Genomic DNA, 25,509 nt, shown 5'->3' with positions numbered 1-25,509 from the left:
TAAATGGGTTCCTTACTACCCACACACAAGGGGGCCCTTATCCTCTCATGTCAGGAAATTGTTTCAGGCATTGCCTCCCACCAAGCACTCAGAACTTCCCAGTCTTTTTGTTTCAAACATTATACTTTGATTGTTTCTCTCTTCCTTGCTCCTCTGATTGACTTTTTTTTTTTTTTTTTTTTTTAAACATACTCTTCCCTGTTTTCTGATTTGGTCTTCTCTTCAAATGCTACCTATGTTTGCTATTGTCTTCCACATTTTGACCTCATGAATAGCACATCCTTACACCTAACCAAGGCATCTGATGTACCACACAATGATTTAGATCCAGTGTCCTGAGCCTTCAGTTGACTGTTAGAGGAGACAGGAATAGGGCTTAGGGTCCCTGTCAAGACCTATCAAAAGTACTTCTCTTTCCTTGGAAATTTATTAAGAAACCTTGACTAAGATGTACTGATTTTTGCAGGACCATAGAAGAATATTTTAGTTGTGGTAATTACTTCTCATGATGGTTTTAAGGAGATTGTTTTATCTCAGATCACTACTGCAGCAGGTATACCTCTAAATCAGTTATTTGCAAAAATATGGATTATCAGGATTATTTCTCATTTGCTTTTATCTCAGTTGACTTTAAAGAATTTTTTTAAAGAAGTTGAGTTTAAAGAATTTCCATGATCCTGTTTCATGGAAGAGGCCAATCTGAAAAGATGGTGTCAGATGTCCTATTGGTGGATGGTCCAAGAAGACAGGTCAAGGAAATAAGGCCAATTTTTGTTCCTCAACATGTCACTCTATATCTCACATTTGGAGTCAATCGTGATAAATTACTAAGGGGCTTAACATCCATAAGACCTCAATCGAGATCAAATTCAGAAGCACAGGGTGAAATAAGGGAAATTTTTATTCTGATTGTAAGTCTTTACTACCCTTTGTGGATCTGGACCAAAGTTGGTTCCAATTTTTATAATTAAGGTTCAGATTAGGTGGCATATGAAACCTGAGTTCATGGTGTGTTGTATGGATTTGAAAAATCAAGCAGCCTTCTGTTAATACCCAGTCCGAGTCACTTATTGCCCATGGCCTTGGGTGCATTGCTTAACTACTCATTACCTTAATTTGCATATATGTAAAATACCTACTGTGCAGTTCCCAAGGTGTTCTTCCCAGTTGACAAGAGCAGAGCCATTGGAGGCATTAGAATCTTCTGTCATTGGTGTTTTGGATATATTTCTTTAGTACCCTGAACCACAAAATAGAGGCAGCCTAAATCCTTTGTTAGCCCCTGCTGTCAAAGTTGAGTTGCAATTAAGCTCACAAAATACATCTTTAATAACAAAAAGTGGAGTCAAAAGGATACCTCATTCCTGGTCAAAATATTATGTCAGCCAAGGGGGAGATGGGTGTTATACTTGCTTGGAAACTTTGTGGTTCAATGTTAGTGAATTATTTGGAATTTTTAAATCTCTTGTTGCCTGCTACGGTGACTTAGTACGAGGTTGATACAAAGCAGTTTTGTAGCTAGAAACAATGCTTTGGTTACAGTACTCTTTCCCCTAACTGTTGTTTTTTTAAAAACTTCTATGTGTGATAGTAATTTTTGAGATTTCATTGCAGAATATCATATATTTTCAGGATCTTAAAATTAGTCTTACAATTCTGAATATTACTTAACAAAATCACATACTCAGGCCCATTTCAGAGAGAATGGAAGGTGTATAATGTAAAACTGATTACCGACACTTTAATTTCTTCCAGTATTCATACAAGTTTGCTAATTTTGGTTAGCCACTTACCCTTTAAAATTGTATATATAAGTGAAAGTTAGATGTTTTATAATATAAAAATAGATAAAATATATAACTAATATGGATTTTATTAATTATATGTATCTTTAGAATTCTTGCACAGAAACTATTTATGTGGTATGTGAAGCCAGCTGAGCCTATGTCAGAAAATGACCCCATTTACTAATAATCTCCTTTGCTCATGCAAGACAGCGTGCTCATCACTTAGACCCGTACAGAAATAGGTAAAAGGAATAGTAAGATTTATACAATTTCTTTAAAGTTTTTTGAAAAGAAAGGAGAAACTTTTTTTAACAGGGATACAGGTGCTCTTTTAAAAAAATTAAATTACTTTTTTTTTTAACAATCTCTACATCCATGTGGCTTGGACACATGACCCTGAGATCAAGAGTTGGGTACTCTATTGACTGAGACATCCAGGCACCCCAGGAAAACCTTAATGTGGGAAAGTTATTTTTGTGATCATCTGAAGTTTCTAGCAGATAATAAATATAAATCTTATGACAAACTTATGCTCAAGAGAGTCCTTGAATTCACAGACAGGTTCAGCTAAATATAATGTAACATTTAGGGGGATAATGCTTTAAATACTGTCTTTTCTTATAGAAAGGATATGGGGAAGGTGTGAAACTGGACAGATAGTACTTCAAAAGGGGAATTAAGTGTTTTGGTATCTTGACAATGACATCTGTCATATAAAATGTTATGGAAAAACTGGAGAACTATTGGCACATGGACTTAAATATTGGATTCTGCTATTTTTGAAAAAAATTTTTTTTGCATGTAAAAAGAGCTCATTGTAGGTTTTATTCATGTAGAGGTTAATACTTCTTTGGAGAAATGACATAGTTAAAAAATATGTCTGCTCATTATCATCAATCTATATTTGCTGATTAGTTTTTTAACTTAAAATTACATGTCAGCAATTCTTTAGTAGGATGTTCTTTAACCTCCAAGTATTTGTAGTCTTTTCAAATATTTTCTTGTGGCTAACTTCAAGTTTCATAGCTTTGTGGTCTAGGATAAGCAATTGTAAAATTTGTATGGAACCAGAAAAGACCCTGAATAGCCAAAGTAACATTGACAAAGAAAACCAAAGCTGAAGGCATCACAATTCTGGACTTCAAGCTGTATTGCTAAGCTGTAATCATCAAGACAGTATGGTACTAACAAAAACAGACACAGAGATCAATGGAACAGAGTAGAGAACCCAGAAATGGACACACAACTGTGTGGTCAACGAATCTTCAACAAAGTAAGAAAGAATATCCAATGGAAAAAAGATAGTCTCTTCAGCAAATGGTGTTGGGAAAACTGGATAGCAGCATGCAGAAGAATGAACCTGGATCACTTTCTTACACCATACACAAAAATAAATTCAAAATGGATGAAAGATCTAAATGTGAGATAGGAAACCACCAAAATCCTAGAGGAGAAAACAGGCAGCAACCTCTTTGACCTCAGTCGCAGCAACTTCTTACTAGACATGTCTCTCTCTGGAGGCAAGGGAAACAAAAGCAAAAATGAACTATTGGGACCACATGAAGATAAAAAGCTTCTGTACAGCAAAAGAAACAATAAAACTAAAAGGCAACTGATGAAATGGGAGAAGATATTTGCAAATGACATATTAGATAAAGGGTTAGTATCCAAAATCTATAAAGAACTGAGCAAACTCAACACTCACAGAACAAATAATTCAGTGAAGAAATTAGCAAAAGACGTGAACAGTCACTTTTCCAAAGAAGACATCTAGAGGGCTAACAGACACATGAAAAGATGCTCAACACCACTCATCATCAGGGAAATACAAACCAAAATCATCCTGAGATACCACTTCACACATGTCAGACCAACTAAAATGGACAACTAGGATGTAGCAGATGTTGGCGAGGATGCAGAGAGAGGGAAACTTTTACACTGCTGGTGGGAATGCGAACTGGTATGACCACTGTGGAAAACAGTATGGAGGTTCCCTAAAAAGTTAAAAATGGAACTACCCTAGAACTCAGCAACTACACTACTAGTATTTATCCAAAGGATACAAAAATGCTGATTCAGTGGGATATATGCATCCCAATGTTTATAGCAGTACTATCAACAATAGCCAAATTATGGAAACAGCCCAAATGTCCATCGACTGACAAATGAATAAAGAAGATGTGGTGTATATATACAAGGGAATACTACTTGGTGATCAAAAAGAATGAAATCTTGCCATTTGCAACAATGTGGGTGGAACTGAAGTGTATTATGCTAAGCGCAATAAGTCAGTCAAAGATAAATATCATATGATTTCACTTATATGTGGAGTTTAATAAACAAAACAGATGAACATAGGGGAAGAGAAGGGAAAATAAAATAAGATAAAAACAGACAGGGAAGCAAACCATAAGAGAGTTTTAAATGCAGAGAACAAACAGGGCATTGGGTATTATATGTAAGTGATGAATCACTAAATTCTATTCCTGAAACCATTACTATACTATATGTTAACTAACTTGAATTTAAATTAAAAAAAAGTAAATGTCAGCAGTATCAAAGTCATAAAAGTTATGTTGACAAAACACTGTGGAAAGGAAGGTAGAGAAGGAAGGTAATCCTTTTTAGCAGTTTATCTTTAATACACGGTAATGTCAACACACTATACAAGGATGAAAAAGTTAACAAACTGAAGTGTATAGTTCTTGGAGTAAACATTCTGTTTTAGTACCAGTAATCCCATAGAGTAAAGTTTTAGTTTAGTGGTTTAACCACAGTGTTCCCATTAACATACTGAGAATTGGGTTGTTCACTGCTCATGTACGTTGCCAAAGCATACCCTTTAGAACTCTGAAAATTAAAGGAAAAACAGAATGTGTGCTGAACATACTGGCAGTGACCAGAACTCTGGCCTTTCAGTTTTCATTGTATTGTCCTTTGCCTTTTTTGAAGACTGTGAAATATATTATCTATCCAAGGGGGAGAAGAAAATGTATATGTCTAGCATAAAGAATAATTATAAATTGGACATTCTTCTACTTACACCAGGTTAAAACAGAAAACATAGTCATTAGTACTGAAGTCTTCTGCTGTCCCTTCATAATTATATCGCTCTCCCTCCTGAACCTCCCTGGGTATTGTGTGATTGATTATTTCCTTGGTTTTGTTTGTTTGTTTTGTTTTTATGGCTTTGCCATCTATGTATGTTTATTTATTTATTTTAATTTTTATTTATTTTTGCGAGAGAGAGAGAGACAGAGTGCAAGCAGGGGAGGGGCAGAGAGGGAAGGAGACACAGAATCCAAAGCAGGCTCCAGGCTCTGAGCTGTCAGCACAGAGCCCGATGTGGGGCTCGAACTCATGAACCATGAGATCGTGACCTGAGCTGAAGTTGGATGCTCAGCCAACTGAGCCACCCAGGTGCCCCTAGAATTTTTTGTTTTTGCCAATCTGGTGTGTTGAATATTGTATCTCATTGTGGTTTCAATTTTTATTTTCCTGGTCATTAAAGAGGAAAATTGGGGCACCTTTTTTGTGAAATACTTGTCCATGTCGGTTGCCCATTTTTCTTACTGAGTTATCTTTTTCTTACTGATTTGTAAGAGTTCTCTCTGTCTCTGTCTCTCTCTCTCTCTCTCTCTCTTCTGAGCACCAACCTCCTTAACAGTTATATATATTTTAAATATCTTTTTCTTCTCTGTTGCTTGGTTTTCATTGCTAATGGGTGAGCTCGAATTCTTAATTTAATATAATTTATCAATCTTCTTATGAAATGTTGCATTGTTTGCTTCTTGTTTAAGAAACAAAAGGTTATAAAGTAAAATATTCAGTATCATCTTTGGCAAATTTTATAACTTTTTTTTGTCAGGTATTTAATTTCAATTGGTTTATGTGTTACAGTGTAAAACAGGGATACAAATTCTTTTTTTTTTTTTTTTTTTTTTGCTATTTGGATAAACAATTGACCTTGTGTCATCTATTGATTAGATCACATTTTCTCATGATTTGTAATGTTTGCTTTGTCATAATTCATTTTCCATATAAACACGGGTTTATTACTAGGCTATTTATTCTTCCTCTGCTCTATTAGTCTATGCCTGCACCAGTATCACGCTGCCCTAATTTCCATGGGCTATGGTGAGTCTTGATTTCTGGTAGAGAGAATCTTCCAATCCCACCCCCAACCTTGTTCTTCAGGAGTATCTTGTCTTTTCTTGGCCCTCTTTCTTTCCTGTATATTCTGTAATCAACTTGATGAGTTTCTGTTAGGATTGTGGTGAAGTTATAGATCAATTTGGAGAGAATTACGATATACTTTATGATATTTAGTCTTCCTCCTTGATAATATGATAGATCTTCCTATTTAATCTTCTTTAATGTCTTAGTTTTCTCTATGGAAGGCTTAATATTCTTTTTTTTATCCTACATATTTAAAAGTGTTTGTTGCTATATTATTTACTTATTTGTTTATTTATTTTTAATGTTTATTTATTTTTGAGGAAGGGAGAGAGAGAGGCAGAGAGATTGGGAGACACAGAATCCGAAGCAGGCTCCTGGTTCTGAGCTGTCAGCATAGAGCCTAATGCAGGGCTTGAATCCTCACAAACTGTGAGATCATGACCTGAGCCAAAGTCGGACACTTAACCGAATGAGCACCTAGATGCCCCATGTTTATCACTATTTTAAATTGCATGTTTGAAAAATTTACATTTTAACTAATTGTTGTGGGTATGTAGAAATATAATTTACTTCCCTGTATTGATTTTGACTCTAACATTTCTCTTATTAATTTACATTTTTACTTAAAAAAATTTTTCCCACATGGCATAGATACCTAAAAAGTAAATTTTAAGGGAAAGGAAATTAGAATTTATTAAATTTCTTCTATGTGCCCAATAGTCAACAGTTTATTTCACTTAATCCTCATAACTATTTTATTGCTTATTTCCTCAGCAAACATTTATTAAGTAATCCCTATGTGTTAAGATTTTTTTTTTAGATTTTCTATGTAAGCAATCATATAATCTACAACTACTAAAGGTTTTTGTTTCTTTCCAATCCTTTACCTTTTATTACTTTTTCTTGCTTTACTGTGCAAGGACCTCCAGTATAATGTAGAATAAGATTGATGAAAATAGGCATCCTAGAACCTGAGCTTTATAGAGGATGCTTTCAAAGTCTCATTGTTAGGTATGAGGTTTCTGTGGGTCTTTTGAAATGCCCTTTTTTGGGTGAAGAAAGTGCCTTCAATTCCCAGTTTGTTAAGGAGATTATTTTTCTTCTTTTCTTTAAATCATAAATGGATGTAGTAGTTTATCCATTTTTTTTGCCTCTGTCTAGATATAATTTTTTTCACCTTAAATTGTTAATGTGTTGAATGACTTTAATTGATCTTCTCATGATAAAGCAATGTAGAATTCCTAGTAAATACCAACTTAGTCTTAATAAGTTATCCTATTTATATACACTGTGATTCGTTTTATAAAAATGTTTATTTTCAGGGTTTTTGTATCTATATTCACTCATTAAGTAAGATTGGCATATATTTTTCATTTCTAATAATACCTCTGTCAGATTTAGAAAGGTACAAATGAATCTTTTCCCATTGTATGGAATAGTTTTTGTAAGATTAGAATTGCTTAATGCTTGAATGGTAGAATTTTCTAGAAATTCATCCATCTATCTTTCTGTGTGTGCTGTGGCATGCACTTAATGGGGCTATTTTGTTTGTTTGTTTGTTTATTTATTTATATGAAATTTATTGTCAAATTGGTTTCCATACAACACCCAGTCTCATCCCAACAGGTGCCCTCCTCAGTGCCCATCACCCACTTTCCCCTCCCTCCCACCCCCCATCAACCCTCAGTTTATTCTCAGTTTTTAAGAGTCTCTTATGGTTTGAATCCCTCCCTCTCTAACTTTTTTTTTCTCCCCCCCCCCCCACCCCGCCATGGTCTTCTGTTATGTTTCTCAGGATCCACATAAGACTGAAAACATATGGTATCTATCTTTCTCTGTATGACTTATTTCACTTAGCATAACACTCTCCAGTTCCATCCACGTTGCTACAAAACGTCATATTTCAGGGGCACCTGGGTGGCTTGGTCGGTTAAGCGTCCGACTTCAGCTCAGGTCACGATCTCGCGGTCGGTGGGTTCGAGCCCCGCGTCGGGCTCTGTGCTGACAGCTCAGAGCCTGGAGCCTGTTTCAGATTCTGTGTCTCCCTCTCTCTGTGACCCTCCCCTGTTCATGCTCTGTCTCTCTCTGTCTCAAAAATAAATAAACGTTAAAAAAAAAATTAAGAAAAAAAAAAACAAAAAAAACAAAACGTCATATTTCATTCAGCACTCCTGTATCCCTTGGGCAAATTCCTAGCAGTGCTATTTCTGGGTCATGGGGTAGATCTATTTTTAATTCTTTGAGGAACTTTCACACTGTTTTCCAGAGCGGCTGCACCAGTTTGCATTCCCACCAGCAGTGCAAGAGGGTTCCTGTTTCTTCACATCCTCTCCAGCATCTGTAGTCTCCTGATTTGTTCATTTTAGCCACTCTGACTGGCATGAGGTGATATCTGAGTGTGGTTCTGATTTGTATTTCCCTGATGAGGAGTGACGTTGAGCATCTTTTCATGTGCCTGTTTGCCATCTGGATGTCTTCTTTAGAGAAGTGTCTATTCATGTTTTCTGCCCATTTCTTCACTGGATTATTTGTTTTTTGGGATGTGGAGTTTGGTGAGTTCTTTATAGATTTTGGATACTAGCCCTTTGTCTGATATGTCATTTGCAAATATCTTTTCCCATTCCTTTGGTTGTCTTTTAGTTTTGTTGGTTGTTTCCTTTGCAGTGCAGAAGCTTTTTATCTTCATAAGGTCCCAGTAGTTCATTTTTGCTTTTAATTCCCTTGCCTTTGGGGATGTGTCCTGTAAGAAATTGCTACTGCTGAGGTCAGAGAGGTTTTTTCCTGCTTTCTCCTCTAGGGTTTTGATGGTTTCCTGATAATGGGACTATTTTAAACTACTGATTCAATTTCTTTAAAGCTTATAAGACTCTTTGTGTTCTTTCTCTTTCTTTCTTTCTTTCTTTCTTTCTTTCTTTCTTTCTTTCTTTCTTTTCTTTCTTTCTTTCTTTTGTAATTTATTGTCAAATTGGCATACATACAACACCCAGTGATGCAGTGCTCATCCTAAGTGCCCTCACCCTCAATGCCCATCACCCATTTCCCCCCTCCCCCATCCTCCCATCCACCTTCAGTTTGTTCTCTGTATTTAAGAGTCTCTTGTGGTTTGCCTCCCTCCCTCTCTGTTTGTAACTATTTTTTTCCCCTTCGCTTCCCCCATGGTCTTCTGTTAAGTTTCTCAAGATCTACATATGAGTGAAAACATATGATATCTGTCCTTCTCTGACTGACTTATTTTACTTAGCATAATACCTTCAAGTTCCATCCACGTTGTTGCAAATGACATGATTTCATTCTTTCTCATTGTCAAGTAGTATTCTATATATAAACCACATAAATATATATTCTATATATAAACCACATCTTTACCCATTCATCAGTTGATGGACATTTAGTCTCTTTCCATAATTTGGTTATTGTTGAAAGTGCTGCTATAAACATTGGGGTACATGTGCCCCTATGCATTAGCACTTCTGTATGTTCTCTCTTTTTTGAAAGAGATGGTTTTTATTAACCTTATTTATCTGTTTATTTCATCTAAGTTTTCAAATTTGTAGGCATAAAGTTGTTTATAACATTTTATTTGTTTAATCTCTATAGCAACTGTAGCTTCACCTGTTTTTATTCCTGATTTAAAAAATTTTAATGCCTTTCTCTCCCCCCCATTGATTATTTTCTCTACACTTGTATATTTTATTCCTTTTTTTGACCTTTGTTGACTCTCTTCATTAGATGTTTATTTTCTTTTTCGTTCACTTCTCTTATTTTTATTATTTTCTCTCATTTTCTTGAGTTTAGTTTGCTGTTCTTTTTTTCTAATTCCTTGTGTTGGGACATTCTCTTCATTAAGTTGAACTTTTCATTCTTTTCTAATGTGAACGTTTAAGACTAAAACTTTAGGAACCTCTATAACTGTGTCCTACAGGTTTGGTACATAATATTTATATCATTATATTGTTATTTAAATATTTTATAAAAAGTTTATAATACCCATTTTGATTTTTTTATAATTTTTTTTTACATTTATTCAATTTTTTTTGAGAGAGAGAGAGACAGAGCACGAGTGGGGAAGGGGTGGAGAGAGAAGGAGACACAATCCGGAGCAGGCTCCAGGCTCTGAACTGACAGCAGGGAGCCTGATGTGGGGCTTGAACTCACCAACTGTCAGACATCGGATGCTTAACCGACTGAGCCACCCAGGCGCCCCTCCATTTTGATTTTTTTTGGGTGATAAGTTGTTCAGAAATGTATTTTAAATTTTCAAATATTTTGTTTCTCTATGTTATTTTTTCTAACTAAAGTGCATTGTGGTTAAGTGATATGTTCTGCATGATACCAGGGATTAGACATGGTGATTTCAAATTGATTGGCTTGATGACCTAGCTTTTTGTCAGTTTTCCTAAATGCTTGATGTCAACTTCACCAATAGTATGACGTGTCCTGTGGTTGGATGTAGTGTGTAGCCAGATGTATCAGTTGTGCTTGTATATGAACATGTTGGTGGCTGAGTTTTGGTGGGGGAACGTGCTTACAAGATATTCTTTCTTTTTAAGTCAACAGAGGGACTGGGACACTATGAAGCTTTAAAGTTGGACTTTCCATTAATATCAGAAGTTTATGATTGCTCTGTCCAAAGGAGCATGTGGGAGTCTTATAGATTTGAGCAACCCAGGGTTTTTGTAGTTTCTGCTTCTGTTGTTCCACCCTATGTATATCCTAAACCGGCAAAGAACTATAGTTGGTTAAATTGATTGCTTGTTTTATTAAAACATCACAGAAGTGAGTTGAGAGTTATAGAATGGTTCCTGACCCTGTTGCTTCTATGAGAGTGATTGCTAACTGATTATGTCCAATCTTTTAACCTGGCCAAACCCAGGCCTTAAAAATATGATGAATAGTGTAAATGCTTGACTCTGCCAAGGGCTTGATCTAGTTTGTAAAAAGGCCATTGCAGCGTTCTGCCAGCTGGCCAAGGAGATATCTGGAACAAGGCAGAACACCAGTTTCTGGAGGGGCTAACTAACCCTATCCAAGGTGGAATAGCTTAGACAAGACTGCCAAAAATCCAGTGTGTCTGTCTAGAAGGCTCCTTCTTATAAACATTTCTTAGAAAGCATGTTGGTGCTTTATCCAGGAAGAGATACCCTGAGTGCTGAGCCCACGACCATGTTTATTCAGACTATGAATGATTTGTGCTGATGGAGACAGACCCCTGAAAGACCTAAGCACATATTGACACCTTCATCTTAATACGTGGCTCTTTGTCTCATATTGGAGGGCTGGAGATTCATGCCCCACTGTTTTGTGGAGCACATGGCCATAGAACTTCTGGAGGGGGTCCAAGTACTCTCAGCAATGCTGTTTATTTGTAGCCAAGCTACAATGAGCACCAGCAAAATAGAGAGCCTGGCCTAGGGATGGGAAAAAAGGGTTTCAGGGCCACAGTGTCTTACAGAAGGAATGGAATGTATATGGAACCAACCAGCCCCTGAGATCCACCTGGAAGTCATTGGGAAATAGTGACATGCTGCTTCTAAATCCTCTTCCCAGTGGATGATGCCTGATCTTTTCTAATCTGGACTTTCAAAGTTGAACACACTCCTGTGGGTGGAAGATTTATTCTTATAATTTTCTTTCAAACTTAACATCTACTAGTTTAATAGTTTGAGAATTTTGTTTTGTGAACCAATATCAGGCTAATAATTTTTTGGTTTCTAATATTTATCCTTTTGGAAAATCAAGATGTTTTTCAGCATTATATATATAATACATATTATATATGTAAATTATATATATAACATATAATTTCAGCATTGTATGTACTATATATAATATATATTACATTTTATATATCCTGTGCCACAAAGATGTTGCAGTGTTTAACAAGTAAATATGGAGACGGTCAGAGTCTAAAAGAGTTGAAGACTCCATCTATATCAGAACATTGCCCAACTATAATATCTTGGTGATATCTCTGGGATTTTCAGAAAATATCAAATCCCTTTGGCATTCTGTGTAGCAGTTCAATTGGGCTGAATTTTTATGGTTACAGATTTTATAGGGAGGATGATAATGGCTTAAAAAAATAACGGCACGAGGTAGACTAGTACTATAACTTGCTAAAAGTGAAGACTGCTATACTATTTTTCACATATTTATATTATTTATGAGAATTGACCCCTTTCCATTTTGATAGCTGTCATTTGGTGTATCTTGCCTATCTATTTTACTAGCAATCAGTTAGTATGATGATTTCTATCTTTTTGGAAGGCACTTTTGAAGCTATAGTGCTGTCCTTGATGGTAATCCCATCACCCCGAGGTAACTGCTAAGTAGTACTGCTTTTATAAACTTTTTTTCTTCATGTCGTTTTCTCATGTCGTAATAAAAGCACTCAAATGTGTAATAACAATCTATAACACTTTTTTAGTGGTAGCATGGATGCACCTCAATATAATAAAGTTCTTATTGAATATTTAGATACTTCTTAATTTTTCCTTATCATAAATTTCTAGAAATGAAATTACTCTATTGAAAAGTATGAACATTGTAAAGGTTTTTGTTATTTATTTCCAAATTGTCCCCCATGTATATTACACTACTTTGTATTCTCACCAGCAATGATAAAAGTAGACTTTTCATAAAAACTTTCAGTAAAGTACCTTGTATTTTGACATCTTAAATTTTTAATCTTTGCCAATTTTATAGAAAAAATTATAACTGTTGTTGTAATTTGACAGTTTTCACATATTTATAGCCCATCAAGAATTTTTCTTCTGTTAATTTCTTATTCCTACCTATTGCTTTTTTTCTCATTGATTTGCCAGAATTCTGTGTGTGAAGAATTTAACACTTTGTCAACCATCTACGTTTAAAAATATTTTTCCAACTTTATTTTACTTTTAATTCTGTTTGTATTATTTTTCAGGTACTGAAATTTAAAATTTCTATTAATCAAATTATCCATCTTTTCTTTTGTGCTTCCTTCTTTTGTACTTATGCATTGGAAGACTTTCTCTTCCTGAGATCAGACAAATGTTCAGTTATATTTCTTCTACTCTTTTATTATTTTATTTTTGATATTTAAATTTTTAAATAATATAAATGTTTTAATATGATTTTCAAGTAAAGTAAATGATGATTTAGTTTTTTTTTGTCATGTCATTGTTCATTCTGACTGAAAGCTTTTGACCATTTGCCCTTTGATAAGAATTATAACTGAAATGGAATAAATGAAAGCAATTGAATTGATCTTACTTTTAAAAAAAAATTTTCTTTTAATGTTTTATTTATTTTTGAGACAGAGAGAGACAGAGCATGAGCAGGGGAGGGGCAGAGAGAGAGGGAGACACAGAATCTGAAACGGGCTCCAGGCTCTGAGCTGTCAGCACAGAGCTTGACGCGGGGCTCAAACTCACAAACTGCGAGACCATGACCTGAGCCGAAGTTGGATGCTTAACCGACTGAGCCACCCAGGGCCGCCCCCCCTCCCTTTTTTTTTTAATTTTTAAAAATGTTTTATTTATTTTTGAGGGAATTGATCTTACTTTTATTGCCTCCTTTGGTTAATGGTTTGGGGGAAAAGGCTGATATCTGAACATAAGGCCATTGACTTTTCTGAGTGCAAACTTAAGATTCACTTGAGGTTCAGTTGGTTTAGCGTCCGACTTTGGCTCAGGTTATGAGCTCACAGTTCGTGGGTTCGGGTCCTGTGTCAGGCTCTGTGCTGACAGCTCAGAGCGTGGAGCCTGCTTCGGTCCTGTGTCTCCTTCTCTCTCTGCCCCTCTCCTGCTTACACTCTGTCTCTCTCTCTCAAAAATAAATAAATATTAAAAAAAAGATTCACTTGATAATATGTAGAATATGTGCATTCTCATAATATTGACTAGGATAATTAATACTCAATTTTTTTCTCCTAGAATTTCACATTAACATAAGAAATGTGTCTTGGATGGATTTGAGTAAATCTGTCCTACTTTTGCAATTCACCAGAAGATGAGTATATTTAACTTCTTATTCAGAAATTAATTTTGACTTATGACATAAGAATTTAATTTTTTCAAAACATTTAATTGAATAGCCTATACTTTTCCAATTGATTTTCCAATTGATTTGAAATGCTACTCTTATTAACTAAATGCATTTATTCACACACACATATACACATTTTCTATTCTCTTTCCTAAATTTTCTGTTTTTAGAACACTATCTTACTATTTTAATTATGATAGCTTTGAGGTATATTTTAATATCAGGTAGGCACTGTATATTTATCATCATGTTCTCACAAGAAAGAATGATTTAAATATTTTAAAAAACATTCATTTTAAAATGTATTTTAAAATGTTTAAAAATTTTTAGAACTTTTTAAAGCAAATTTTAAAATTACTTTTTAACATTAAACTTTTGTCAAACAGAAACAGTAATTTCCACATATTAATGATAAAACAAATAAAATATGCAATTAATATATATTTGCTATGCTACTAGAGATTACAGTATTTGCTATAAATATGAGAAAGGTTGGGACCTGACTGATATAGCTGCTAACAAATGAGTTACATTCTGGGGCCACTTTTCAGGCTGTCTCAATTGGCCACGGCTTGAAGAGTGCAAGAGGGTTTCTGTTGGAAGTAGTCTTTGTTCGTTTTATTAAACATTGTTTATTAAACAAATGGTGAAACCAAGTCTCCTACTGTATCACTGTTACATTTGTATTCCTGAGCCAGACCTGGATTTTCATACCTCACCGTCTTGACCTTGGCTTTCCCTGTATTCCTGGTTCCTGTCTGGTGTCTGAACCACAACTCTATGCTGACCATCCCTTCTTCATATTTACAGACTTCTTGACCCTCCTGGTTCTACCTTATAGCCTCGCCTCCCTGATTCACTGCAGTTCTTAGATGTCCACTCTGTGATAGGAAGGAAGGTGTCCCTGGCTAAACCACTCTTTCCATAGCTTGCTCTTCATGTACTGGTCTTTTCTCAGACATTTTAATTACACACAATAAAGCTTATAGACCATGGAGTTGCATTTTAATTCCACTTACAATGTATCTGCACATTCACAATATATTTGTAATAGGGATATTAAAGAAGTTTAAGAATTCACCGTTTTCTTTTGTACCACATTACCTGCAGTTTTGGTTTCAACTGTGCTGTAGTTCTTCCATTTTCCTGTGTCATTTGTCTTGAGATATATTTGTATTTATTGTAAGAAAGATAAGCAAAAATAGCCATGATGACTACAATAAGGGCCAAAGAAAAGTGCCAACTAAGAAGGGAAGAACAAAGAAGTAACACCAGCAAACCAAGTTTAGTTTAGTAACATAACTAAAGTGGATAACCTCCTGGGCACCTGGCTGAGTCAGCCGGAAGAGCATGTGACTTTTGGTCTTAGGGTCATGAGTTCGAGCCCCACGTTGGGTGTGGAGATTACTAAAAAATAAATAAATAAACTTTAAAATGGATAACCTCCCAAGCAACTTGGTAATAACAATGACATTGAATAATAGTAGTTCAAATGATAATAACAGTGGTTTTGAAACCTCATATTAAATTCTTTATGGCATCTGTTAACTACTAATTAAGTTTGGACAATTCAAATGAAAGTGTGCCCATTAAACATTTCCCAAAGAGAGCTGACCTGTATGAATTTACAAACTGCTTCACTACCCACCATACCACTTAAGGTCCATAAAAGAATAAAACCTCAAAAACATACATATTTTTTGTAATATTTTGTATTATTCAAAACTCTAAGAGACTTTTTGTGAAAGAATTCAGAGACAAGATTTTTGTTTACTGTAGAGTAATGACATTCTGTGAATACATATTAAGAACTACAGTGGAAATTTTGTACTTTTCTCAGCAAGCATTGAATTAGGGCCAAAGCATTAGCTCTCAGTTACCATGGCTTTGTTTTTATGCAATATAATCTCAAGCCTTGCATCAATTCAGAACAATTATCGTTCTTGGTATGGAGAAAAGCAGAATAGTACATTTGAAATCTTTAGAGACAAATCAAAATTTTCAAGAGCTTAGCCTTTAAAGAATTGTCTGGAAAATAAGTGATGTTTATGATGTTACAAATGTAAGAAGATGCTTTTATGGATTAGAATTAAATGAGTGTTACTAATCGATGTACCAATAAAAGCAATTTTTTAAAGCCTCAGACAGTTTGGCAGTCTATCAGTTTGAGTTTCTATGGCTTTTTCCTATTATACTTTGTATCTCCATTAGCTTCTCTACATTGTAACTCTATAAGGCATTTTTAAAAGATGTAGATGAATTGCGGGACTTAACTTTGCAAAAGTGAGATAGTAGGGTGCTGGAGAAAGTGTATGGAAAACATAACAAAACAAAACAAAACAAAACAAAAGCTAACAAATATACTTGTCCTGAAAACTCTAATAAATCTAATATGCTGAGGGTTACAGTATATTCCCCTCAGACCCCTGGAGGCCTTGGATCTATTAAAGGACATCTAATTTAGTGGTTCTTAACCCTGACTTACAAAGTCATATCTTCTGTCCAGCCATATGATTTCTCTCACCCATATGATTTCATTGGTCAGAGTGGGGCTAGGGCATCAGCCCTAAAGCTCCCAAGTGATTCCAATGTTAGCAATGTTCTATTCCTATGAATACATAATACTGTCTGTAGAAGAAAGAAATGCCATATATACACACATATCTTGTATCACCTTTTCTCTATAATTTATGTACACAATAAGTCAGATAAAATTTTATTAAACATTTCATGGAATTAATAGGGGGGTTTTGCATTTACATGTTTCCTCATATGTATGTTATGAAAACAAGATTACCATCATGTGGATAGTTTGATCATTTTGGCTATGAAGAACCTAAGGTAGGATTGAGATTGTGGTTAAAACAATCACCTTTATAGGTTAAATGGTGGTCAAGACCAGTTCTTGAGTTAATCGTGAGCCCTGGAAAATTTTATTATGAAGTTTTGGGGAGAGAAGCCTTAAATACAGAGAGGATAAAAGAGATCTTATGTAACCCATCCTTGTCATGAATCTAAGACCTGGATATTCTTAGCTCTGGGTCCTGCCTTGAAGAGCCTTGAGTGACTTCTCTTAGAAAATTTAAGGAAGGGATGGACTCCCTTTTCCTTTGAGGCTCCTTATGGGTCTCTAAATTAGGTGTCTTTGGGACTGGCTGGGATTCTTGAGTGCAGTGAACATAGCATAGCTCTTTTCTCAAGGACCTGAAAACTCAGACTACAGAAGTTCATTCCTTCTACAGCCTTAGTGGGTCTTGTAGGTAGGACGCATTTTCTGGGTGTGCTATGTGGCATCATTTTCAACTGAGGAACTTTGCAGAATAGGCTCCAACTGTAAGGATCCCGAGTTAGAAATGTATCAAATTACTGTTCTCTATGTAGCGAGCACAGTTCACTTCCATTGCTAAAATGTAAAAATTGCTTTTGACCTTAAGATTTTGTCTCTTTAAATATTAAAAATCATAGCTGACTGTCACATGCAAAAAATAAGTCTGCACAAAAAGGCACTGAGGAGATCCCTGTGTTTCTTTTTATAAGAGCATTTATACTTCAAATATTTGAAATAGAAAAAATATTATGACATAAAAATACTTGAAGCGAGAAAAGTCTACCACAATCATAAGAAACTCATTCCAGATTTTAACAGCCTTATTAAAGAAGCCCTTACTTTAATTTATTAGAAATATCTCCTGTTGTAGATCATTTCTTGTTCTTTTGTCCTAAGGGAGATGAGTAAAAATTGGACATCATTCTCCATGTGATATTTCATTATAGACCTAGAGGCATTTGTTAGTTTCCTATTCAAGTTGCCATTTTCAGTGATAAATAGACCCAATGTTTCTCTTATTGGTTCTGTTTCCTCCTTCCTTAGACTTCTGTGAAGATTTACTAGTGAGTGTGGTGAACTTCTGAAGACTTCAGGTTAAAAGTAATTGATCAGAGTTTCTCATTCTTACCTAAAAAGTCTCTATTTTCCATGCCAAGTACTTTTTCTGAAATATATATATATATATTATATATATATATAAAATATATATATAATTATATATAATATATATTATTATAATTCTCACAAACTATATATATATAATATATTCTCACAAACTATATATATATAATAATATATAATTATATATATATATATATATTTATATTTATATTTATATCTCTCACACTTCTTTGGGGGAGATACCACCATGTGGGTGGCCCATAGTCAACTAAACCTCAAAATGTATACAGAATGTATACAGGGGAACTCATATTCCCACCTCCAAATCCCTCCCTCCCTATGTTTCTCACTCCATGAATCACTCCACCACTCACCCAGATATCTGGATCTGATATATGGAGTCATTTTTTACTCCTCTAGTTTTAACAACCTGTCATCAAATTAATCAGTTAGTCCTGTTGATTCTACTTCCTCAATATCTTTCAACTCAGTCCATTCCCATCACCTTCACCATCACTAACCACCATCTCAGTCCAGAGATGGTTTATCTCTCACCTGGATCTCTTGTTTTCAATCCATTTTTTTTTTTTTTTACATGTAAGCCAGGGTGGTATTTCTAAAGTGAAGAATCATTTAGATTACTTCCACCCACCTTCTTTTTAAAAAAATCTTTTTTAATATTTATTTATTCTTGAGAGAGAGAGATGGAGTGTGATCACGGGAGGATCAGAGAGAGAGAGAGAGAGGGAGATACAGAATCTGAAGCAGGCTTCAGGCTCCCAGCTGTCAGCACCTAGCCCGATGTAGGGCTTAAGATGTGGGGCTTGACACGTAGGGCTTGAACTCACCAGCCGTGAGATCATGACCTGAGCCGAAGTTAGATGCTTAAACCACTGAGCCACCCAGGCACCCCTACTTCCACCCACCTTAAAACCTTCTAGTGCTCTCCCCTTCCTGCGATAAATTTATAATTCTAAACTTGGTCATTAGGCACCCCTTCGTTAACCTCCAACTGGTCTTTCCTGTCCCATCTCTTCCCTTGAGAGCTATCTTCAACTTCTTTCAGTTACTCAAACTTTCCAGCTTTCTACTGCCTTTGGGTTTTGGATACAATTTTCTCTTCCTGAGACATTGATCCTTTGGGTGTCAGCTTAAACATTTCACTTTCTTTGGGATATTTTTCTGACCTTACATTGGATGTGGCCTCCAGCTATGCGTTCCACAGTGACCTATGTTTTTCCTACTACTACGCTTATTTGTGATCATTGCTTGGCAAGTGAAATTTATTTTTTGCTCTCTTCTGTTTTTAAACTTTTCTTCCCTGTAAAATAACAGAGTAAGATGTTTCTTTATATAATTATTTCCATAGTTTTCTTCATCTCCTACAATTAACTTATACCTCAGTTTTAAGCTCAACTTTCTTCATTTTTTAAAAATTGTATAATTAATCTAGAGTTTAGTGTACATTAGGAAAGTGTGCCATTATATCAGCTCTTCTGACCTCCCATTACATGGATTATATCAAGTTTTTGAGTTAGTTTGTGAGAATTATCCCATAAGTTCTGTAATGAAGACTTGGACAAAGCATATTTTAAGATGAATTATTTAAAAAAAAACACTAAAACTTAATGAAATAAATCTTTCTTTGAAGCTTTTACATTGGAAAATTAACATTTACCACATGTATGAACATAATTATTTTTTCTCCTCGAGTTCTAAGTTTATCAGATGAGTGCAGAGAGTTGCAGAGATAGTGGGAGGGTTTATAACACTTTTGTGCCCCAGGTCATGCTGAAGCATCCCTTTGTCTATTGTTCTCATGTGGCTTTGGATAGTTTGATAATAAACACCCCTCAGTCTTAGGGGTTGGACTTTGGTGAAGAAATGCAGACTACCTCAAAAATAAGAGCAGATGGGCCATGTCTACTCCAGAGTGGATTTTCAAGTCCAATCAAACAGGGTCCACCCCACTGATATGTAACCAGCTAGAATATGTGTCACTCTCCCTATTCCTTCCCATCTTAAGGCTCTCCCTATCAATGAATTTTATGGATCTCACTACTGACTAATCTCTTCATCATTTAGGACAGTTGTTGTCATATGAGAATCACCTATGAGCATTTAAGAAATACCAATGCCTAATATGAATTGATTCTATTTGAGGTGGAACCTTGAAAACCTCATTTATTAATCTTCTTGACTTTCTTTATTCGTAGACTTTCACCTTCATCTGAATCTCTTCCATTTCAGTAAATGGCATTTCCATCCACAGTTTCTCAAATTATTTTTTCAATTTTTGTATTTACATTGTAGTTACCATGTAATGTAGTATTAGTTTGAGGAGTAGAATTTAGCAATTCATCACTTAACATATAATACCCAGTGGTCATCACAAGTGCCACCTTTTTTTTTTTTATTTTTAACATCTTTACCTTGGTATTTATTGAAAAAGTTTTTTGCAAAATTCACAGTCCAAATTATTTTCTTTTTTTTTTTTAATTTACACCCAAATTAGTTAGCATATAGTGCAACAATGATTTCACGAGTGGATTCCTTAATGCCCCTTACCCATTTAGCCCATTCCTCCTCCAACAACCCCTCCAGTAACCCTCTGTTCTCCATATTTAAGAGTCTCTTATGTTTTGTCCCCCTCCCTGTTTTTATATTATTTTTTCTTCCCTTCCCTTATGTTCATCTGTTTTGTCTCTTAAAGTCCTCATATGGGTGAAGTCATATGATTTTTGTCTTTCTCTAATTTTGCTTAGCATAATTCCCTCTAGTTCCATCCATGTAGTTGCAAATGGCAAGATTTCATTCTTTTTGATTACTGAGTAATACTCCATTGTGTGTGTGTGTGTATGTGTGTGTGTGTGTGTGTGTGTGTATGTGTGTGTATATATATATATATATATATATACACACACATATACACCACATCTTCTTTATCCATTTGTCCATTGATGGACTTTTGGGCTCTTTCCATGCTTTAGCTATTGTTTATAGCTAGGTTGTAGGGTAGTTCTATTTTTAGTTTTTTGAGGAACCTCCATACTGTTTTCCAGAGTGGCTGCACCAGCTTGCATTCCTACCAACAATGCAAAAGAGATCCTCTTTCTCCACATCCTCGCCAACATCTGCTGTCGCCTGAGTTGTTAATGTTAACCATTCTGACAGGTGTGAGGGAGTATCTCATTGTGGTTTTGATTTGTATTTCCCTAATGATGAGTGAAGTTGAGCATTTTTTCATGTGTCGGTTGGCCATCTGGATGTCTTCTTTGGAGAAGTGTCTATTCATGTCTTTTGCCCATTTCTTCACTGGATGATTTGGTTTTTGGGTGTTGAGTTTGCTCAGTTCTTTATAGATTTTGGATAGTAATCCTTTATCTGATATGTTGTTTGCAAATATCTTCTCCCATTCTGTCGGCTGCCTTTTAGTTTTGCTGATTGTTTCCTTCTCTGTGCAGAAGCTTTTTATTTTGATGAGGTCCCAATAGTTCATTTTTGTTTTTGTTTCCCTTGCCTCTGGAGATGGTGTTGAGTAAGAAGTTGCTGCGGCCAAGGTCAAAGAGGTTTTTGCCTGCTTTCTTCTCAAGGACTTTGATGACTTCCTGTCTTACATTGAGGTCTTTCATCCATTTTGAGTTTATTTTTGTGTATGGTGTAAGAAAGTGGTCCAGGTTCATTCTTCTGCATGTTGCTGTCCAGTTTTCCCAGCACCACTTGCTGAAGAGACTGTCTTTATTCCATTGGATATTCTTTCCTGCTTTGTCAAAGATTATTGGCCATACGTTTGTGGGTCCATTTCTGGGTTCTCTGTTCTGTTCCATTGATCTGAGTGTCTGTTTTTGTGCCAACAAGTGCCTCCTTAATACCCACCAGCCATCTAGCCCATCCCCTGCCCATGTCCCCCTCCAGCAACCCTCAGTTCTCTATAGTTAAGAGGCTCTTTTATGGTTTGCCTCTCTCTTTTTTCCCCCAATGTTCATTTGTTTCATTTCTTTATTTTTAAATACTTTTTTAAGTTTATTTATTTATTTTGATAGAGAGAGAGAGAGAGTGAGAGAAGGGCAGAGCGAGAGGGAGAGAGAATTCCAAGTAGGCTCTGTGCTGTTTTTAAAGTGGGATTCAATCTCACAAACTATGAGATCATGACCTAAGCCAAAGTCAAGAGTTGGATGCTTAACTGACTGAGCTTCCCAGGCACCCCTGTTTCATTTCTTAAATTCCACATATGAGTGACATAGATTCTCAAATTAAAACCTGAGATATACTCTTAATAATTTTTTAATGTTTAATTATTTATTTTGGGAGAGAGATAGCAGGAGAAGGGCAGAGAGGGAGAGAATCCCAAGAGGACTCCATGCTGTCAGTGCAGAACCAGATGTGGAGCTCGAACTCATGAATCGTGAGATCATGACCTGAGCCGAAATCAAGAGTCAGACGCTTAACTGACTGAGCTACCCATACTCTTCTTTCTCTAGTCCCCCATCCTCAACCAATCCATCAGGAAGTACTGTAGATTCAACTTCCAGCATATCTGTCTTACCTTCATTGCCTTTCTGTCAACCCAGACCGTCCTCTTACCTTGACTCAATCATTGAAATTTCCTAATTGGTTTATCATATTCCAATCCTGTATCATCTTGCACAAAGTTCTTAATTTTTTAAAAAAATGGTTTTAAACTTTTTAGTATAAAATACTTTAAACATTTAGATGTAAATAGGCCCTTAAGGTTTATAAAATCTTAACACTGTACTATTTTGCTTCACAGTTTTGTTTGTTTGTTTTTTTAAAGAAAGAAACCTATTGGTAGAGTTGAAGCTTCCTCCATACCTCTCCCTGATGCCATTTCCTCCCTTCCTTCCCAGAGGTAACCACTTACATAAATTTAGAGTTTATTATTCCCATTATGCTTTATACTTTTGATACGTATTTGGATTCATACATAGTGTTTAGTATTGTTTTTAAATATTAGTAGTATTGTATAGATGATATCAGATTATAGGTTATATGTTTTACTTAACGTTTTTGATATCTGTTTATGTTAATACAAGTAGCTTTAGTTTATTCATTAAAATTGTTGTACAGTATGTTATCAGAACAAGAGATCATAATTTGTTTATTTTTCTATTGACCGATATTGAAATGGTTTTTAATTTAGTTTTTTCATAATTGATCCGATAGTCTACATTTGTATATCTCTCTTCTGTACTTGTGCAAAAGTATCTCTAAACATATGCCAAGGAGTAAAATATGGGCCCTTAGGGCCTTTCTAACTTTTCTGTTTTACATAGTTGCATTACAATCTTTTATTTATTTATTTATTTATTTATTTATTTATTTATTTATGAATCTTAAAAAAATAATCTGATCACTCAAAAAAACAATTATGGATCACCTACAATATGCCAGTATGAAGCAGTCAATAGGAGAGTCCAAATGTCTGCTGTCTTAGATCTTATGTACTACTGGACGGAAAACAAGTAAGATGATTTCAGTGAATGCTAAGTGCTGGATAATGAGTCATATCCTTCTGCTTCAAGATCTTCAATCATATTGCACTGCGTTTAGGGTTAATGTAATAACTTCTTTCCAAGCCTGTAAGACTTGGCACCATCTGACCCTTGCCTTCCTCCTCCTTTCTCTTTGGGGCTCCCTGTGCTTTTGCCACACTGACCTTGGAGTTTGGGGAACTTACTAAGCATTTTCCTGCGTCAGGACTTTTCACTTGCCTTGTTCTAGCTTCCTGTTAAGTTCTTCCCAGTTTTCTTTGACTGGCTAACTCTTACTCCTGATGCAAGCCACAGGTTACTTGTCCTGGTTTCAGGTAGACCTTTCTTGATCCCCATAGAAATAGGTGCCTCCTATTAAGTCTTTCTCATGGCATTCTGCTCTTTTCCTAGTATTACTTACTGCAGTATATGGTGATACATTTAAATGTCATCTGTCTCACCTGCATTACATTACGTTACAAGTTCTGTGAAGGCAGGGATGGTGCCTCCTTTGCTTCCTGCTGTATCTCCTAGCTCACAGCTTGACACGGAATGGGTCCTTGGTGAATTTTTTATTTTAATTAATTAATTAATTAATTTATTTATTTATTTATTTTTAAGTTTATTTATTTAAATTCAAGTGTAGTGTTGGTTTCAGCGATTCATCACTTACATACAACACCCAGTGCTCATCCCAACAAATGCCCACCACCCATTTAGCCCATCCCCCCACCCACTACCCCTCTAAGCAACCCTCAGTCTGTTCTCTGTATTTAAGGGTTTCTTATGGTTTTTCCTCCCTATCTGTTTTTATATTATTTTCCCTTCACTTCCCCTATGTTTCATCTGTTGTATTTCTTAAATTTCATATATGAGTAAAATCATATATTTGTCTTTCTCTGACTGATGTATTTCACTTAGCATAATACACTCTAGTTCCATCCAAGTTGTTACAGATTGCAAGATTTCATTCTTTTCGTTCGCTGAGTTATATTCCCTTGTGTATATATACAACACCTTCTTTATTCATTCTTAATTCATTTGGGCTCTTTTCATAGTTTGGCTGTTGTTGATAGTATTGCTATAAACACTGGGGTGCATGTGCACCTTCAAATAAGCTTTTTTGTATCCTTTAGATAAATACCTAGTAGTGCCATTGCTGGGTCATAATCTTGGTGAATTAAAAAAAAATTAATACAAATTTAGTGTTTTTCTGAAAGTTTGGTTGCAGGCTCATTTTGAGCAGGTGATTTGATTTTGTTTGGGTTTTGATTTCCCTCTCTCCTTCAGGGCTCTTTCTTTCCTAAGGGTTTAGGTTAGCCTACATGAGTCCCAGACCAGAACCAGGCCTTATTATGGATTTTAAAGGCTCTGTCCTTGTGATACTGAAGATAACACAGACCTCATCAGAAAGCTAACAATGTTTGGTCTTGAGGCTATCACCCTGTCCACAGCTAGTCTCCCTTGGCTCTTAGGCAGGTGAAATTCATAGCTCTAGATGGTGGTAGACAGCAGGGCTTTTTTGTATTTTAAGCCTCTTTTAAGAAAGAATATTGAGGTCATTGGGAGAAGCTTCATTTCACTCAGGCCCTTGCTTGAGGCATTGAGCCTGGATCTAGTTTATCATCTTCCTTGGAACATTTTTAGTCCCTATTACCTTTTCAGGAGCCAGTCTCTTTTCTCTTTCTCTCTTTCTCTCTCTCCCCTCCCTCCCTCCCTCCTTCCTTCCTTCCTTCCTTCCTTCCTTCCTTCCTTCTCTGTCTTTCTTATCATTGAAAGTAGGTTGAAGGTGTTATGACATTTCACACCCAAATACTGTAGTATGTATATCCTAATAAAAGAATATTCTCAGGGTGCCTGGGTGTCTCAGTCGGTTGGGAGTCCTACTTGGCTCAGGTCATGATCTCATGGCTCATGAGTTCGAGCCCTGCATCAGGCTCTGTGCTGACGGCTCAGAGTCTGGAGCCTGCTTCAGATTCTGTGTCTCCCTCTCTGCTCCTTCCCCATTAGTCCTCTGTCTCTCTGTCTCTCAAAAATAAATAAACATTAAAAAAAAGAACATTCTCCTACAAAA

The 25,509-nt window shown here is 35.6% G+C and overlaps 1 protein-coding gene across 7 annotated transcripts in view; it reads left to right on the top strand.

Moving 5' to 3' along the window:
* Positions 1-25,509, top strand: part of PDE11A (phosphodiesterase 11A) — a 411,234-nt gene that overhangs the window by 64,854 nt on the left and 320,871 nt on the right. Inside the window, exons 1-3 of one of the 7 annotated variants that reach the window (XM_042949240.1) lie at positions 16,820-16,835; positions 17,866-17,922; positions 22,739-22,813. The exons of 2 other annotated variants lie outside the window; for them this stretch is intronic. The gene's annotated coding sequence lies outside the window, so the exon portion shown is untranslated. Of the gene's footprint in view, positions 1-16,819; positions 16,836-17,859; positions 17,923-22,714; positions 22,814-25,509 lie in introns of those variants that run through there. 4 more of the 7 variants (XM_042949235.1, XM_042949236.1, XM_042949237.1 and 1 more) reach the window with 4 other exon arrangements.

The sequence above is a fragment of the Panthera leo genome, chromosome C1, assembly GCF_018350215.1.
Source record: "Panthera leo isolate Ple1 chromosome C1, P.leo_Ple1_pat1.1, whole genome shotgun sequence".
Taxonomy (NCBI): Eukaryota; Metazoa; Chordata; class Mammalia; order Carnivora; family Felidae; genus Panthera; species Panthera leo.
Note: the sequence above shows the minus strand (reverse complement) of the source record. Positions and strands in the feature narration are given on the sequence as shown.